The sequence below is a fragment of the Rhynchophorus ferrugineus genome, unplaced genomic scaffold, assembly GCF_030347505.1.
Source record: "Rhynchophorus ferrugineus isolate W39M unplaced genomic scaffold, kcgeb_rfMv2 rfM3, whole genome shotgun sequence".
Lineage (NCBI taxonomy): Eukaryota > Metazoa > Arthropoda > Insecta > Coleoptera > Curculionidae > Rhynchophorus > Rhynchophorus ferrugineus.
In genome coordinates, this window is record NW_027472582.1 from 5,262,011 (window position 1) to 5,283,080 (window position 21,070).

Here is a 21,070-nt window from a genome sequence, read left to right on the forward strand (position 1 = left end):
GTTTTTAAAAAGCCACTAGAATTTCAAAGAAGAATATTTTTGTAGTTCATAGGCGAAAACTGGTTTCTTCTCATTGTAAGTACATTCTATTGAAAATATGAACATTAGTATATAGTTACTTTTATTTTGGTCGATTAATGATTAATATTCTTGTTTATTGTCTCTAATGTCCCCCTAGGGAAAATTATACACTCCAATGAAGTTCTGTAAATCTTGTCTCGAGGGACTTAAAAAAACGTTTCTTGTGACGCATTTTACAGCTTCTATTTTTGAGTATAAAAATGAATATGTCACAGACATGGACGGTTTTCTATGATGCTGCTAGCGTTATATAAAAAATAGGTTAGTGATTTAGAGGACCAATCGCAACCTGATTTCCTGATACACTAAAAATGACAATTCTATTTTATATTCTTCCCTCAGAAAATAGGCACCGTGACAAAAACTGTTTGGTACTGATGCATCTTTTAGTTCTAATATCCTTAAGAATTTTAAATGAAACCTACCCCTTAACAGTTAATCAAGAAAAGAGCAGCTCTGTAATAAAACCACTCGAAACAATATCAAGATCAGAACCAATATTTTACTTTCATAATGTTCTGGTTCTCTCAGAATAAATTTTATGAAGGGTGCTGATTCTATTTTTGTGGAAGTTTCTAGGGAATGCGCCGTATCTGTCACAAAAATATGAAGACGAAAATTTTAGTAGCTATATCTTCAAATTATCATCATAAAATTTTTCAGTTGGTTGGCCAACGAGAAAAATTTGATTTCTTTTAGCAAATATAGGATATTTGATTTTAATAATACTATTCTTATCGGCCCTAACTGAAGATTGTGTTATTATTGGGTACTATTTAAAGTTATTACCTATAGTTTATTCAAAATAACAGTGAACTCATCTAGATATTTCATGTATTGCCTGCTGCAATTTGCAAATTCATTTTACTAATACGGAAACCAGGCAGGAAAATATTGATCAGTTATTTCGAGATAGGTACAAAATAAAGGAGGGGGTCCACTGCCATAAAATTCATTGGAGATGTAGGCATTTTTATTGATAAATATTAAGTTGCTGCGATTTTTATTGAAAATATTTATTAGCATGTTGCAGCTGTACTGAACACTAGTATGGTCACAGTCATTGAAATAACCTTAAAAAATAAAAATATAATCTTGGATTCAGCGAAAACAGAAAACCAGCTTCATACTAAGTGGGTGATGAATCAAGATTAGCTTGATGCTAGTTCTATTAAAGACCATAAATACGAAATATATAAAACAGTTAGCAGTTTTTCAAGATAACCATAGAAATATAATGTATCCATAGAAAGCTTAGAGATATGCAGCACTTTGAGAGATATTGACTACTGACACTGTTGAGTAATATAGGATTTAAATAGTGTAAAGATAACCCACCAGAGGTCTAATGGATATACCAGAAAATTCTTTAAAAAAAATTTTTTTAAAAGATTATAATAAAATCAAGGAAGGCTTATTTTTTAAATTTGTGAATTTAGATGAGACATGGATATTTCAGAAAGGGACCAATATACCCAATGGTCAGTCATTGCAAGACAATAATAAAAATAGTGTTAATACAACAAAACTTGATGGATTATTAACCATAACATTTGTTGTTAATTCACTATAGATATATTGTTCTTCAGGTTGTAAACAGAAATGGTTTATATATAAATATAATCGAACCCCACTAAAATGTTCAAACTTTTGAATGCGAATATGATGATTACAAAACTGTAAATCATGTCATTGTTTCCCGACGTGTTCGATTGACGTTTGGCTTAATGTGGTAAATTTTGAAATTTTGTGTTTTTATTACTTGTGATATTTTACAAATTTCACTTTTAATGTTAAAATAATTGTATTTCTAATAATTCCTTCACATAACACAGTTAGACAGAAAGAAAGAAATAGATTACTATCTCCAACATCATTGGAACTTTAAGGGTATTTAGTTGGCTCGGTGAATGGAAGTAAAACAAAATAAAATAGTTATAGTTTACATTATGTGATCTTTAATCGTAGGAAAATAAAAGTATGGAAAATACAGTGGATAATAGGGTAGCAGTGTTACGTGAAGACGAGCCTTGGGCAGTCGATGGTGGCACCGTCTGAACTGAACGATGGTGAGTGAATAAAGGATCGAAAGTACCGTTCAATAATATCCCAGATGAAAGTCTCGAGGTTGCCAGATATTCGTTATCGTTTACTATTCGGCGCTGTTGACACCATGCCCGTGTTCAACGTCTGGGAAAATTTTTCTGGGTATTTTGTACAACGCTATTCTAACATGTAAAATTCGACATATATCAAGGTCGCTGCAGTGGATGTTATAGTACAAGAGTGAGACAATATTTCGTTGGAAACTTTCAGATACGTATAAGAATAGACTCTTGATTTCCCGCAAGCAAAGGCCATTGAGTTGTAAGTATAAATTATTTTGTGCCACGGCTGTGCAACGGTACGCGATTAGTCTTTAAAAAATTAATGAAAAACGTTATCGAAGCCACCATTTTAAATAATAAGTTTCGAGATGAAAATATATCAATACCACGAATACCTAGTTATACCGACAGATGTGCCAATTCAATTTAAGCTTATTCAATTTACGATTAGATTGGCATTTGCAATGTCTATTGATAAATCTCAAGGCCAAACAATGTCTGTTTGTGGCTTAGATTTGAGCACATCGTGATTTTCTCCAGGTATTTATACCTCGCATGCTCTCGAGTGGGTAAACCATCAAGTTTGCTTGTATTGGCTCAAGACAGGCTAACAAAAAATATTGTTCACGCTGTAGCATTAAGGGATTAATATTATGTAATAAATTAATGATATAAATAATTATTATTTAAAATAAATTTTAATAACTTAAAAAAATTAATCTTTGGTGTTTTGTTATTTTTATATTCCCTCATCGTTCACAGCGCTCCATGCCTTTTTCACTCATATACCTCATCCTTACACACTTCCAACAAGTTAGTTATTTTTTATCTGCACTAGAAATTCTCTAGAAATTATTTACAATGTAAAACAACGTTTGCCGGGTCAGCTAGTCAGATGTGCATATTATTTATCCTCCCCATGTATAAGAATAACCCACGACATTTTTAATATACTAAACAAGAGACAACGAACTGTCCGCCATCCGGCCGACCCGACTCTGATCCTTTATTACTATCCGGAGCGAGACGGAAGCCCCAGACATATCGTCGAGAAATAATAAATTTGCCACCCAACATATTGGCAAAAATCGCCAAAGCAAAAAGAAAGGAAAAATAACCGAGCTGACTTGGGCCAGTATTTTTCAGCTGATTTTGTCAGATCCCGATTTTTCCTCGATGGCGTTATATTAATTGACCCGATCCGAGACCTATGTCTGGACCGGACTTTTGTTAAGTATTTCGTATTAATCCGCGTGCGGGTTTTTTTCTCTTTAGATGAGGCTTCCGCTAAGGAAAAGGATACCATCGGAAAGAAAACGGTAATTTTGTTTAAATCACTAACCTCTCTTCCCGTCCAGTTCAAGGGATCCAGAAAATAATAAGAGGCAAAAATCAGTCGGGCTTAAATCGGGTAAATAAGCTGTAGTTTGAAACAATCAGTGTTTTAATTTGTTGATTTTATATATATGTGTAAGCACGTTTGTTAAAATCAGATTTTTTGATATTTGTGTCACAGGTTTGGGAAAATGTTGCCCCTTTTGAGGGGAAACTGGGATATCCGGAGGCGTGAAATTTGTCACAAATTTTATGTAATATACGCTACAAATAAATTAATTCCAATAAAACCAAATACGCCCAAATCAAGCAACCACGAATAGCCGTCAGATCGGTGACACCAAATATATAAAGAAATATTTTAGGCCCTGGCTGACGTACTACCAGCTCCAACACATATTCGTCATTTCTGTTGTACGTAAATCAACCAAGGGCGTGTAATTTTCAAAATCAAAATCTGGCAATGTTGTACCGCAAAATGCCGATAGACAATTTTGAGTTGGAAAAGAAATACTTAAATTTTACATTTTAAATGATATTAAAAGACAAAATGAGTGTCTTAAAACAAAATTAAACTATAGATAGATATATAATAGATAATAGATAGAAAGATAATTGCCAGTATTGTAGAAACTATCAAAGAGTTATGGTAAGGTTAGGTAAAAAATTATTAAGAATATATTAAGGTATATCGTTTTATCCAAATGTATATACATCTACGAAAGAACTGTACTCGAATATGCGAGAATCTCTTCGCAACATAGATTAAAAATGTTTTAGAATTTACAAGAGTCGTCTGTACTCCCTGTTTACAAGATGTTTAAAATTTAGGAATCAGGTTTTTATTTAATTTATCTGACGAACAGAAAAAAAGTTAAGAAAAATTATCCTGGTGATATAATACATCATTGTAGAGGATTCTATTCTAAAGGTTATTAGGCTTTTTGGGTACATTTGAGTGATATTAAATTAAATTATTCCAAACCAAGTAGAAATCAGTAGATAAACGAAATCCATGGAAGGCAAATCATGCGTAAATTGGGCAAAGATGAACTATCTACAAGAGAGAACTATCTACACTCAGCGGAAACTGCCTCAATGGTAGCGGGAGTTTTAACCCCCCCCCCCTCTATATTAAACAGATGGTCTACTGTCTGCTCCATCACTTGTAATTTTTAATTTTCAGAAATTACCGTAAAAATTAGTATAAAAGCAAATGGGTTAATTGGAGGATTACTACAAACGAAACAAATTCAACGATTTTACACCGAATACTTGATTTCCATAGAAAAATACATTATGCAACCCTTTAACCATTAACATCGACTGAAATCCCAACAATCAATTATCAATTCCCCGCGTCGACGAAACCCGCTGGTTAAATATGAAAAAGGAAAACCACCACCACCGAATGGAAACTCCTCGAAGATTAGAGCTCTGCCAGCGTCGAAGGTCAAAGAACTTTTCCCGATTCGGATCGGATCTCCGGCTGGAAACCCTGGCCGGCCTGTCTGGAAAGTTAAGTAGGAACGGTCAAGTAAAAAGCCGGATTAACTGGAAAGTTCAACAGCTAATGTACGAATAAATGTTGGCTTTGGATTGGGGTCTGGATATTCTCGACCGCTCCGCTACAATTAGAATGGATGTAACGTTAAGAGTATCAGGTATTTGGCGGAGCTGCTAATCCTGTTTAAACATTCGAACTATCTTTGAATTGCGCTGCAGCCGCCACTGAACGTTCGGGTTTCCGGATACAAATTAACTTACCTTTGATGCAAGTGCAGCTCGTCTGGGATGGAGACTGACAATGGAATCTGTAATTCAATTAATACGTACATTAGTAAGCATTCATTAGTGAAATAGTAAGTTTTATATACGAATATATTGTTTCCTACAATTCACTATTTTTATCTATATATGTCCAGTAGATTGAATATACTGCGCTGGAGCATGCGTCCCCACTGTTAGAAATGATAAGTGGCTTAATTATAACCAAACTTCTCATATAGGCATAGTCAAGACGTAAAATATCCTCTGTATTATTATCTAAATTAAATGGTACTATATATACTAGAAATGACATCAGAATTTTTTGCAACCAAATGTTTTGAATTTATTTTCATTGGACCCGCTGCTAGCTCCTATTAATTGTACTACGACAGATTATTTGTTGTTATTCTGTTGTAAGTAAAAGGACGTGTAATTTTACGTTGTTTCAAAAATCTGGTATCGTTGAACCTCATATTGCCGGCAGAGCAATTTTTAATCTAATGACAAGTCCATACGTTTCTTATTGATACTAATACAGAAGGTGAGTGAGTTAAGAAATTTTTTGAATTATTTTATTTCATTTTAAGTAGAGTTGTTTACGATTTTGTATTACTTGTGGTTACTCTGGTATTGTTAGAACAATTAAACATTTATGGTGGCTACATTTCTTTTCATATTTTAAAGTCTCCTTTTACCAACTATAGGTTTATCTGGACTGGGCCTAAAGTGTAACGTGGGCTCCGAACCACGGTCCTCAGCATTAAGCCTACCGACAGGCGAGTGACCAACTTTAGAAATCATCCCAGAAGACATCTGGTTTTAACCAGCCTGGTTACTGGCATGACTGGGATCATTTTCTTTGTCGGATTTTACACTCTTGTCTAGAATATTCACAAATTTTAAACAATCACAAACATAAATTTACGACCATGCCCCAGCAAGATTCGAACCCGCGGCTATCGCAAGAGTAGGAGGACGTGGTGGCAACATTAATTGTAGTTATAAGAACTTATTGAGTCTTTCTTTTATCAAAAGGTATATTCAGTTGTTAACCTTCCCGTAACCGTGCTACACAAATTACGTTCCAGACCGTTTGTGGTAACCGCGTATATGCCTCAGTTTCGGCGATCAAATCTTCATTCGATGAAAATTTCTTCCCAGTCAGCACTCTTTTGGATTTGAAAACAGGAAATATTCGCTGGGAGCTAGATCCGGAGAATACGGTGGATCAGGAAGCAATTCATGGATTTTTGACACGGTGCATTGTCTTGATGAAGCAGCACTTTCTTTTTCTTCAAATGCGGCCATTTTTCGGTCTTATTAGACGCTGTTGATAATCCTTCCTTTTGCAAGGTAGTCAATGAAAATTATTCCATGCGCATCCCAAAATACAGACGCCATAACCTTGCTAGCCGACCGTTGCGTCTTCCCACGCTTTGGAGCGGGTTCATCGTGTGCAGTCCACTCGGATGTCTGTCGATTGGACTTCGGAGTGAAATGACGGAGCCATGTTTCATTCATTGTCAGATATGGATGCAGAAACTCCGATTTATTACGCTGGATTATTTTCAAACACTGCCCCGAATCATCAACTCGTCGTTATTTTTGATTAAAAGTGAGCTCGTGCAGCACCCACTTTGCACATAGCTTTCTCATACCCAAATATTCGTATCTTTAGAGCATCTACTATTTCATTCAGTTTCAATTTACCGTCACTAAAAATCATTTTCTGGATTTTTTAAATGTTTTCGTCGGTAACAACCTCTTTTAGGCGTCCACTGCATTGAACTGAGCTGGAAACTCGGCATTAAGCCAATTTTTTGCTTCAATTGTATTTTTTCCCTCGTGTAATATTCCATGTTCATAATTATACCATAAAAGTCAATAAAATCATATATACTTATATTTGATGCTCTAAAGTCGTTACAGTTCTGAAAATAGTCTTGTCCATAATACTTTTGTTACAATGTCCGTTGGTGTAGTAATTTTAAATTAATGCATTGTTGATTAATAAAACTTAATGGGAATTAGATTAAACTAAATGTAATTTAAGAAAGACTAGTGAGTATTTGTTCTTAATGCTGTTTAATAAAGATACTTTTGAATATATTGTCAAAATAAGTGATATTAACCTATAATTCAAAATGATTTACTGTATTATGAGATAAAGGTGATTAACTCAATAAATTGTGGTCCAATTTCGCCTACAAGCCGATGACTAGCTGTATTATTAAACTAAACTAGCTATTTTAACAAATATAACTCTAACGTAAATGTTTCATAAAGATATTCCAGGATATTTGGAATTTGTGAATACCATAGGACGGCACACGAGCGGATGATTAGCCGGTTGTTGCCTTGACCTGGGTGGCTGTAAAGGGCGTCGTTCATTATCTGATGTGGGGCCTTAAAGTTTAAGGTCACCTAAACTCGCAATGGGGATTGTGGATTATACCCGGATTTCTGTCGCCTATCGAGCAGTGTAAGAAACTTCTGATTTATGGACTTATTTGGTCGGCGAGCTTGACATTAAATCGTTTGCAGATATGTTTACATAAATTTCTAATATTTTTAGCTTCTTCGTAAGCTAGCTATTTGCTTGCTATGTTTCGAATCAACATGTTGGATGATACTATAAAGTAGAAAGCTATATAATTTATAAAAGGTTCAAAGAACAAACTGTCATACGGTTACACATTTTATTACTTTAATTTTTAAACATCTTTATATATATATGTATATATATATATATATATATATATATATATATATATATATATATATATATATATATATATTATAATTTACCAAATTATGTTTTCCATCTAGGTAAACAATGTAGTTATCGTCCATTCAAAATTTTTTGGTACTTACGTCATCAAGATCTATGTACAAATTAATGTATTGCCTGCTGTAACTCCTAAATTCGTTTTAGAATCCGACAATATCGTTCTTCTCATTATATTCTAGTTAAAAAGAGATACAATATTGTCTGATTAGTTCGTATACATAAACGAATGAGCCTATCAAAGTTGTCCGGTTGTCAGACGTATGCAACATTCTTGAAAGCAATGCAGATAAGAGGTTAAAACTCTAACCTATAAACTATTGTGGCTGTATAATTAACTGTAATTTTTAGATCTACTATAATGTTAAAATAAATTATATTTGATAACATTTTTGTTCAATTATTTTATTTAGATTAGAATTTTGTTTTATGTCAAAACTGAACTAAAATTCAGAGTTCGATCAACAACATTGCAACGGTTTGTTGCTACAAATTTCAATGACGTATGTCCAAAATAATTTAAAACACACTAAATTTTCATTTTGTGATCATAATTTTATTACTTATTTTGCATATTGATATAATTTTTTATCTATTATACATATTTTACACCAAAAATATATATTGAACAATAATAAATGGAATAAAAAACCTGGCGTATCTGATAAGAGATTATTTTATTTACACACTTTTAAATAAAATTGCATCGTTCTTTATTTATTTATCCGATCTTTAAGATAGTAGCTCTCATAGTACATTTTTATCAGTAAATTTATTTATTTCAAGCTCTCTTTTATATTCTAATTTGGAATCTCATCATTACAGATAGCTCATCTTGAATTTTTCTTCATTAATATACTGCTTGCTACTTTGCCTTGTAACTATATCATAACTGCTAATGTTCTTTACAGTATTCATTTTAAATCCTAATGAACAAATTAATGTTTTTATTACCTGCAATATTTGGTTACTGCTTTGTTACTTAACGAAACCTAAAATGGATTAGATGATTGACTGATTGATATTATTTATTTAAAGTGTCACCAGTGCTTTAGCATTTGGGAGACAATCAACGCAAACCAAGAACTGTTCTAAGGACAGCCGATGCTAAATAACATCCAACGGTTGCGTATTCCAATATAAAGTTAATTATCATCGCTCAACAACCTCATCTATTCAATAAACATCTGGATAATACAAATATCTCGAAAAACAAATAACTAATAACATTTTGTATACATAAAAGTTATTATAAAATAAGGCTATGTATAAGTTAAAAAAAATTAAACATATTGGGCAGTTTTTAAGTCAAGAACACATCCTTCAGTGAATCACGTAAGCCATGAATTCTTGTAACAATTAAATAAATTTGTGCATTTCACCAAAATATGGGAGACTGATATTGGTTAATCACAGTTGGGACACTGAGGTCTCCCTATTCGTTACATGAGGAAGCATTGTGTGAATTGGCAGTGGTCATTCAGTAGCCTGTTTAATTTTACCTGTAAATCTCTATTTCTTAAAGAGGTTGCAAGGGAAAAGAAGTCCTTTATAGTGGAACAAAGCTTGTTTGCCTCTTCCGGCAGGTCCCACTCAAGTTGCACTAGGCTATCTACCCTACCATCTATAGATGGGTAAAGATCCTTATAATATTTAATACTTGTTGACCACCCGCTATACCGTCTTTGGCGAGGTCATTAGCTAATTCATTCCCAGGTATGCTTTTATGGCTGAGGATCAGGACGAATATAATGTTGTTTCGTCAAGATATAACCAGACTGTACAATTCAAGGACCACCACCTTCAGCTATATCCACAATGGAAATAGAGGTCAGACTCTAGAGTTAATTTTGGGACCTATGATGTATTTCAGCGCCTACTCCTATAAAGGATAAATACTAACGAACTCAAATTCCGCTTATTTTAAGCCGCCAATTTTCAATATATTTTAACGATAGGGATCCTATGAGAAACATACCGGCTCCTATATAATAGAAGGTATATCAATTATATCTGAAATCTTTGCGATGAAACATTTTCGTCCTTTGGAGGTGAGGATCATATAAGTGTGTGTGACTTCATCAACAGCTGGGCAATGATGCTTATATATTCTTTGGGAGCCAGTCCCATTCTTCAGTATTTAAGGGGTTCTTTATAAGTGGCGCATTTCATGGTAGTTATCGGACTAGAGTTGAAAGCTCAGAAGTCGTAGATGCTTAACTATATAAAGAGCAGTCATAATCTGATTTGGATCCTATTATAAATATATATGCCCTTAGTATCAAACAATGATCGATATCCAGGTTTCTGCAGAATAAGTACTGGTAATGAATTAGAAGTTAACACCAATAAAATATACAGAAACATCTTTATAATTCAACATTATTTCTAATTAGGAATGTCGGTCATGGTGTCAATTTTTGGTTGCCTAATTTCAATCATCAGTTGTGATGCAAGATTATTTAGCTTATTTTTATCTGACTGAGTTATGAACTAATGTCATTTCATCTTGGTTCTTCATTTTTTTATGTTAGTTCAAGGATTTCTTTAGGGAAGTTATTACCTTTTGGTTTCCGTGTGATTTATTTTATAATATGAACTTTTTGGGAATCAAAGAACAATTTTAAAATAGAAACCGATTCAATTTGTTTGCTAAATTTCTTCAATTATCTTAAAAATCTAAAAGTTTACTAGCACTGTGCTTTTAAAATTTGACGTATATGACTGTCTTAACGTTAAGTAATTAACGAAAAAAAAAACCAACCAAAATATTCCAGACATTTAATTTTAAATGTTCTTGCCATTTTCTCTTAGAGCATTATAAAACTACCTATTAATCGATGATCTAAATTATAATTTTTATTATAGAGTTCTTGAAATACTAGGTGTATAATTGACGAATTTCAAATAGCGTTCATCGACAACAAAGCCCAAATTACGTTTTCAGTGCTTACGCTATTTTATTTATTTTGAATTGTATCCATATTAGCTCTGCACCGGAAAACATTAAATAGTTGAGAGCACTATTACTAAAATTAATTAACAAATATTTAGTCTTAATGGCGATGCAGCAGTTATAACTTTAATTTTACCTCGTTCAGTTAACTATTAAAATACCACACCCAACTGCATTCGAGGGTTCTTAATACTAAACATATTTGTTAATAAACAATGCATAATTAAATAATAATTTATAGGATATTGGAAATATTTATCGAAATATGTTAATATTAAAGGATATTTCGTTAAAAATAACTGTTATTTGTGGTCTAGGAATGAATGTTATTAAAACAGTAATATTATTAATCCTTGCCAAAACATTTTTATGGCAGATGGGTTTCATTGATTTATAGTGATATTTTATTCTTGTTCACGCTTAATTGTAGTGATATAAACTGAGGTTATATTTCATTTGGAAACTCATATGACTGACCCACTAAATTGTTATAAACATTTTGAAAATAAAAAAAGCATTGCAAATGTTCTATAAGAAAGCAAATATTTTCTGTCAGTTTTTTTTTGTCCCTTAGTCAACCAAATTAACAAAAACTTAAACGATAAAAATATAGTGCATAGGCTCTAACCCAAGCTGCCACACGAACTGATTAATAGACACATAGAGTGAGATTTAATAATTCTAGAATAAGCTAGAACAACTTTTTGTTCCAATGTAATTGTCCTTCGAAATAATATATATTCCTTCCAAAATAACAGTGAACTCAGGTCATAGCGACATTGAAAGTATCAGTTTACCGATTTGTTTTAAATTGCCTTACTTGCTTGTTTTGATAAATTGCAAATCTGGTTGATATTTGTGATTTAAAATATTGAAATTAAGAAAGAGAATTACGAATTTTCTTAGCAAAAAGTTATTATAATGCATAATATTATAATCTCAGGACGGATATAGAAGAAAGAACTTTTTGAACTTATAGAAAGATGCTTTGTACTACAATAAAAAGCCTTCATTTTGTATGAAATCCATAAGAAGCACAGATAAATGTATTGACAACTGGTGTAATTCTGAACACGTGTTTGATATATCAGAAAATAACAATTTAGTTCAATTCACTACACGTTGTTGATCCTGCTTTCCCTTTCTTGGATATTTCCTATTGTATATAAGTGTCTAAGAAAATTGATCAATTACTAAGCTATCTGGGAGTTTGAATTGAATTATCGTTGAATGAGTCAGGCAATTCATTATGTTCGAGTTTCTTCATCTTCCAGTACATAATTCAACTTAGTCTCTTGGGATAATTAGTGTATCTGCTCTACGCTGTAGATATCCCAATAACAGAAGACAGAATACTGGGAATATTTGCCGACGAAATAGTTATTATGAAAAAATATATATCTCCACTTAAATCTATAGAAAATGTACAAATCAGTCAATAAGGACTACAAATCCACAAGAGGTTAGAAAATACATATTGTAAGATCCATAAAAGAATCGTCTAGAAGAATCAGCTAAATACCTCAGCATCCATATTGATGGTTAGTTAAATTGGAAATATCATATTGGCCAGAAGTGCAGATCAGGCTCCAAATCAAGAAACTGTAGTACTTGGTCGGAATATATTATTGTCATAAAATAAATGTATTGGATTATCAGTCCACTATATAGTCAATTCAAACTTATGGATTGTAAATATGGGGTTGCACAAGAACATAAAACCAACTAGCAATCAATCGCTGCCACACGAATTTATTCACGATTCACGATTTAGCCTTAAATCATTAAATAAGTTTACTATATCAACGACAAGATGTACAGCTACAGAATAACAGAAGAACTTTAGCTTAACTTTTACAACCTAAGTTCCACATCAAGATTGTACCAAGAATATTGAACGTAAGATGTAATCATTTAAAAAAATATGCAGAGAAATGTAATTAGATATCACATAGATTATGTATAAAATTAATTATCAATAAGTATCCTCCAGGCTACGATTTAATCAAGCTTATATGTAAATCAGAACATTTTTATAGAGCAGTATTATCGGATTGTGCCTAAAATAAATACGAGCATATATACTTAATGTAATTAAATTGTAATCTGTTGTTATGGTATTTACGAGGCAAGGGTAAAAGGACGGGTCTTACTATCTCGCTTGATAAACCTGAGACGTGTTACATGATTATACGCAGGTGATAAGCGTAGGGGTGGATTAAAATTGTATATATCTGTAACGGGAGCGGATACTATTTATTACGTAACGGGAATGTAGAAACAACATGCTGGCATATTTCTAATTAGGACGTAGTTTGTCAAAATAGTCACGTTGCAGATAAATGTTAAGGGGAAAGCGATATAAGCTTGTCAGATTGTTAGTGTGTATGGTTAGCTTTAAAAATATATCTCGTTCAGATTACATGTACAGGGTATATTGAAAAACAAAAGGCGTCAATGATGTCAATGATGGCGTCATGAATATGTAGCTTTTTGAGTGATATAAGACATCCCTTCATACACTCTTTCAGGGCATATGATTTAAATGGTGTAAAGATAACCGTTGAAGAGATCGAATGGAACTTCCAGACATTGACTTAAAAATAATTCAATTTTTAAAGGCATACAACAGACGAAATGTAAGGAAGATAAATTATTTGAATTTGTGTATCTTGATGAAACTTGGATTTTTCAAAATGGTTCATTGGGGCACTTTTGTCAAAACAGTATCAAAAAAGTGTACAGATATCAAAAATTCATCAAAAAAGTTACAATAGCATTTGATTGGGTTTGCTTGATCATAATATTTATTAATAATTAATTACATTCATGTAGGGAATAAGAATGGTTTTATTCCTGCTACAGAATTAGTGTTTTCCTCCAAATCTAAGGTCAACTACCATGGAGAAATAAACCATAACATGTTTTTGTTATGAACCGTTGTGTGATGATTATATTAGCTTTACTAGCGGTTCCCCATAGTTGGATTCCAAATGAGCAAATAGGCTTCAGTATAGATTTATACAATAACGTCTTGTTATCTAATGATAACTTGGATTTGCGCCTGATAAGCCATTATATTTAGTAGAGCTTATTTCCAAGTCGTTTCGGTTTGTCGAGTATGTGTTTCTTTTAAGTTAGGCGTCGCTCTAGGTGCCTACTGAGATATTTAGCATCCTTTGCTTGCGGAAACTGACAAATGTTGATATACTACAGAGCGTAAAATTTATATGGCTGGATTTTGTTTCACTGACTTTTATATGCCATTTTTTAGCCACATTTGTATTTGACTTGTGTGTGTTTATAGGTTAATTGATACTACAGCTAGATGTTCATGGGAGGATAAGACTGCCATATCGTCTGCGTTTTTTGCCACAGTGATTATTTTTGTTGAAGGTAGATCGACTGTGTACAGAAATTACAAGTAGTGTACTGGAACCAGTATACTACCTTGCGGAACTCCTGAATATATTGCGAGTAATTCGATATGTTCACCGCCTTGTTTTGTAATCTCGTATGCCATACTTTATCAAAGGCCTGAGATATATCTAGGAAGTAGATTGACTTAAATTTACTTTTTGTATAAAAAAGTTTCGCTCTGCATTATATTAAAAGATAGATTTATATCACTTTCTTGTCAACTCAGAATTAATTTCTTCCAACTTCAAATTCCCGAATTTCCCTTTCAAATAAGATACATGGCGACACACGTCTGGAAAGAGTTTTTTTTTGTTGTAGGTATAACCTGTACCGCAACTAACTATTGCAAACATTTTTTTTATTTTTGGACGAAAAGAATGGGAAACGTAGCCGAAGATTTTTTTCCCCGTTAAGTATACACTTTTCAATTTGCATACATACATGGAAATAACTTCAACGAAGGCCATTTGTAGGTGTCACATTGGATACTAAAAAATAAATAAAAACAACGGGGAACAACGGAGCGCTGGCGAAATCTAAGGCTTCAAAATTCTCTTTTACTGTTTCGCAACAAAGGAAAAACATTGTCAAAGTATCGTCTGTAAATATAAACGGGACAGACGATATATATATATATATATATCGTAAATAATATAAATTATAACTGTGCCTTATTGACTATGCTTGTTATTTGTTGTTAGATACTAAAAACTATTTTCTACTGAACTTAGAATAGAACCAACCTTGAACCAACTTAGAAATTATTCCGGAAGACATCTGGTCTTTCTTGCCCAGCCTAATTATTGGCACGCTTGCTTTATGGACGATCCCAAGCATAAATATACGACTATTCACCCTGCAGCATTCGAACCTATTTATCGCAACTCTAGGAGGATACCTTAAGCACTGCGCCAACTAATCCGGTGGATAATGTTTGTACGTGGATACTAGATAGAAAAAGCAGCACAGGATACTATAACGTTATCATTATATCTTAAGGAATATATGTGTGGGTTTAGAAATTATTATGAATAAACGAAAAATCACTTAAAGGTAAGACTTCATAAATAAACAGTGAGTTTAAAAACAATTTTTCTTTACTAGAGACTTCTTCCATGTCTGAATTGTTATCCTCCATATTTGATCATTATTGATTTTGAGATACCCAAGTAAAATGATATTGCAGTGCTTACAGTCTTTGAATCATGCGAATACATAGTGTGGCTCTATGGTCACTATTTCAGAGGCGTGCACTGATTTATAACTCCTTTGCCTCTAGCAAAAAAGTAGTGTTCAATTACCGTAAAGCCTTCAATATTAACTCTACCTATGGAGGTGTTAGCAGAAAATATATACATTAATGTATATTATTAGAAAATAAGAATATCTTTACAAATGTTATTATTACGATATAGCAAAGTTTCACCGAAGAATGAAAATGCGAAGTATGAATATAAAGTCCTCTTAAATCACCTAAATTTGCTGTTAATTACGATACTTTTATTTTCGATATTCCTTATTTTTATGGCTTGTTTTGATTGCAGATAACTTCTGCCGAATTCAATCGACTTTAAAAACGTTCAAATTACAATTTAATTACAACAATTATTGGACGAAAACCTAACTCAAAACTAGGAAAAATGGCTACCGGGCAAATTGACTGAAAATGCCAATTCGAACGGTTTTCTTATCATTGCAGTTTCATTGCTCGCTATGCAAGAAAATGCTGCTGTAGCGCATTGTGACGCATGAGGGAATGGGTTAGTCCAGGAGAGCGAGCTACATGATTAATGAAGCATAACATTCATGTCCAGGAAGTTACGAACTGCTAATATCGAACGAAATTGTTCCTGTTCATACTATTCCAAAGTCGATTGAGAAAATTTAACGACATATTGCTGCAAAAAAGTGTAAGCTTCATCAGACGCAAAGTCATCCCTGTAATGCAGCTTTTGCAGCCTCAATTATAATTTCTGCCATATTCAACGTGCTCACAAGACAGAAAGCCTTCTGATTACAACTTCTTCGGATAGATACAGCATGGATTGGATGGAACATCGATCTTTCATCAAGTTGTAGCGATTGCTACAAAACTTTATCCACCTCAAATAGATCCACGCTAGATTCTAAAGTTGACGACGCTAGATGATTAGTACTACGAAGGTTCTGTGTAAAAAAGTCCGGTATGATGACTCTCTCTCTCTCTCTCTCTCTCCCTTTCCTCAATTATTTCTTTCCCTTAACACTCCTATATAACCTTGATCTAACCTAATATCCTGTCCATCCTCACATCCACCACATATATCTAACATCGAAATAAACAAGTTTTAAGTAAACAAATTGCTTCCAAATAATAGTATTGAGTGTTAGAACAAATAAGCAAGTCAATACACACGAGCAACAAGCGAACATTCCTATTAACAGTAAAGAGTAGACAATTACGAAGTTACGACAGTAACAGTCGATAGTTCCCAAAGAAAATTAATATGTATTCCACCAATGTTCGCAATAAATACCTTTTTAAAGTTAAGAAATGATCAAAATGCATGCAAGCACCTAATACTGTATATTATTAACTCCGCAAAATTAATTAATATACCTTGAATATTCCTTAATATAATTTAAAATCAATAAAACTATCCCAACCGAACAGAATTCGCACCACAGCGAAAACTCCAATTAACTAATAGCTATTTCTAGCCACTAAAGTTAACTGGTAGATCGCCTTTGAAACGTCATGTCGCTCGAACAATGCACCATACGGAGATCAAAACACCTATCGATTATGCAAACGGCTTTAATAAAGTCCTTTTGTACACCGAGCCAATATACCGGCCCGCAGTTTAATCAAGTTGAAAGTGATTGATTGATTACTGGCGGAGATTTCAGTCATTAGAAACCGTCTGTAAAAAAAAGAACAATATCCTCCACGGCTAATATAGATATGCTCTGTCAACAGTCGAGGGGTTAGATTTTTCTGGTACAAAACCGTTTTTGTTCGATATATCACTGTGAGTAAAATTTAAAATATCAATTAAGCGAATTTCTGGCGAGTAATAAAATAATTATATTGTCATATCTTCAAGAAAATGATATGTTTATGTAATGTAATATTTTTAGAAAGTCAAATAACACACTGTAGTCTCTACAAAGTAGCAATGAATACACGTCATCAAGATATATAATGTATAGCTTATTCCAGTTTGTAATTTCGTTTTAATACCAATATATATTTTCCTTTTCATTTTATTCCAATTAAAAAGAGATAAAATGCTCTCTCATACGTTCGTAGATTTAACCAAATCAGCCTGCAAATGTCTGCAAAATTCTTCAAAATATTAATGATAATAAGAGGTTATAAGCCGGCAAACGTTGTTTTGGCGCTTTGCTTATTCTGTTGTATTTCAAATAGCTGCTTAATATGTGTCATTGCTCTGGACGAAAATTCCGAGGCGAAATAAATAGTCAATAAGATACAGATTATGTCTGTAGTCTATAGCTTCGATCAGGATCTAGGTAATGGTGGCATGTTCGAACCACTAAAATAGGTTAGAGAGGTACTGCTACTATTAAACCCTAAGCTGCTGTAGTTTTTATTACAAATATCTTTATTATATAACAGCTGCGTGGAATACTAGTATGGAAAAGCAATATATGTTTATTTAGGATTCACCGAAAAGAAACTATAGTCTATTCAGAACAGTAGTGACACGGGTGACCTATCAAAATGTCGCGATGTTGACGCAACAAATCTGAGTTTTAGTACATTTGGGTAGTGACATGTAACTAAATTTTAATATAAATAAAATAATGAAAGGGAAAAGTTATGTATTATAAGTTATTTTAACATTATAGTGTATCTAATGCATATATTATCTAAGAACTCAAAAAACTACAATTAATTATACAGCCACAATAATTTATAGGTTAGAGTTGTTTTATTATATATACACTGAAATTTTTTCCACACTAGTATAGCTAGGGTTCTAGGCGCGTTTTTTATATAGTGGAATCCCCCGAAGCCCTAATCCACCTAATTAATAATTGTGTATGTGAGTAATATATTTTACTTTCATTAGAGACCATTTATGTTTTACGCTTAGTTATTGTTTCTTTCGGTGTTTAGTTTGTCTTGTTACTACCTGTGTACATCTTTCTTTCAAAAATTTGCTCAACATTATACCATTTGTCAATTTCTTTTTCAATATGTCTGATCGAGCTCACACAAATCGAAGGTGTTATTTTCGACAATGCCTCTTTCCATAAATCCAGACCGTTCTGGTTTGAATATCCTTCTCGACCTGAATGTCTATTACAATACCCCATATCAACTCATTTGGATTAAATATGCAGTGATTGGCAGGAAGACATACTACTCTGTGGCCATAATGTTCAGTAATCTGATCTACCATGTATCTTTTCTCAGGCATTTTTCCAAAAAAGTAAATTACATAAAATACAATGAAGTATGTCATATATATTTACTGAGTAACAATTTGAAATAGTTCATTCTTTAATATCATTTCCTCGAAACTTATTTTATGTACTTTAAGTCGTTCCTTAATTGCAGTCCTTGTTGATGCATTTGTTAGGATTTTTCCCACCAGTGTACTATATATATTGTAGATATGGTGCATTGTACATAACAAGAACCGATGGTCCCTCCAAGTTCTTTAAAGGCTGATTTTTAAAAGTACTGCAAAAACAAGTTATTGCTCATTTCTCTATGGTAGTCACACTTGGATTTAGATGTCTATATATAGATAACTATATGTCTGCAATGAATTATTAATAAATGTTATAACTAACAAAACCTAACTCATAGTAATTCCAACGTTTACCTTTTTCCATCAACTTTTGTTGTCTTTACACTACATTTATTATTATATTGCCATGAGCGACCGAATGTACAATTCTGAAATATTTATGTCTCATTTAAATAAATAAATTTATATGATAATTCTTACTTGATTTTATTCTATGTTTTTAAAAGTTGTATTCTTTTAAAAGCAATCTCTGAAAGTTCCATTAAACCACTTCGTGAAAAAACTACTTACTGTTTTTATATTTCGTATATTTGATCTCTGATACAACTAACAATAAGCTAATCTTGATTCGTCACCTGTTTCGCATAAACACTGTTTTTTTTTTGGTGAATTTAAGGTTATATTGTTTTTGAGATATTTTAGTGACCGTGCCCGTACTAATATTCAGTACAGCTGCAACGCCCAGAGAATATTTTCAATAAAATCCCTGGCGATTTGCAATTTATTAAAACAAAGCGTTAAAACAACTTTTTCGGGTTTATAACCCGTAATTATATTATTTTGAAGAATTTTGCTGACGTTTGACAAACGGACAACTCTTGTAAACTCTTTCAGTTACATGATCGAACTTCTCTAACAGCATTCTATCTCTTTTTAAATAGATTAAAATGAGAAGGATAATATGTCTCACTGTAAAACGAATTTAGAACTTCAGACAGACACATATTGACACATGTGTTACTACTGTTTTGAATTGAGTATATATTGGCAAAACATTTTATAAGCCTCATTGGATTTAATGAAATTGCTTTCCAATCCCTTTAATGTTCGAATATTTAAAATGACAGCAAATGACCGAAGTATAAAAACTAGCCTTTATGCCATTTTACCTTTTGCCTACAGTAGTCGATTCGAAAGTCCATAAACTATGCAATCGCAATTAAAGGAATGAAAAGCCACTTTTATCGGCGAATCGGACGAACCAAACGCGCAAAGCATTTTGACTGTTTAATCAGCGTTTCGAAATTCCAAAAAAAAATGCCAACGCGCTTCTGCCGGTTTTTCAAACAAATCCCTGTCGTGTGCGGTGTGTGCAGATGGTACGAAAGAGTTAAAATAGCGACAAATGAAAAGTTCTGCTTCACTATATTTTATCCCTTTTCTGATTTTTATCATAAAGAATGACATGTTATCTTTTGATGCCATTTCTTTCATTTGGCTCGATTAATTGTTTGGTTTTTCATTTACTGAAGTATCAATTTACTTCAAAATTTGTATTAGTTAATAGATATATTCAATGTTAGGTTTTGGTGAGAAGATATTAATATAAATTATTGAGAAAATGTGTCATTCGTTACACTTCAATTATATGGTCCTGAATTTTCAGCGATCTAATAACAATAAAATTTGCTGTGGTGGATATCGACCATCCGGAGAAAATATAAAAAATACAGAAAACTTGTGCCACGCGTAAAAAAATTGATATTACGTATTTGGTATGATTTAATTATTAAAAATGCTTCTTATAGCAAAAATATTTTGGAGATTCTCCGTTTTTTTTTTCTTTCACACTTTTGTTATCTTCATGGACATCGCATCTCACTCATGATTTTTTTTTGATTGAATAAATATTAACAATTTTCCAAAGAAAACGTTACTTTACACAATTTTATTATTTGAAAAAATATTGCAGTTTGTCAATTAGTTTAAATAACAGACAATATTTTCGTTGTTATTTCATTCTAATTAAAAAGGAACACAATGCTGTCTGATGCGTCCGGACATATAACACAAAATCACATGACGAGTGTTGTCTTTAAGGTGTTGAATAGTTTGGGGCTTATTC

The 21,070-nt window shown here is 32.6% G+C and overlaps 1 long non-coding RNA gene across 1 annotated transcript in view; it reads right to left on the reverse strand.

The window, feature by feature from the left end:
- Nucleotides 1–21,070, reverse strand: part of LOC143193761 (uncharacterized) — a 539,327-nt gene that overhangs the window by 254,891 nt on the left and 263,366 nt on the right. The window contains exon 2 of the long non-coding RNA XR_013005095.1: nucleotides 5,292–5,338. This is a non-coding gene — a long non-coding RNA (uncharacterized LOC143193761). The remainder of the gene's footprint in view (nucleotides 1–5,291; nucleotides 5,339–21,070) is intronic.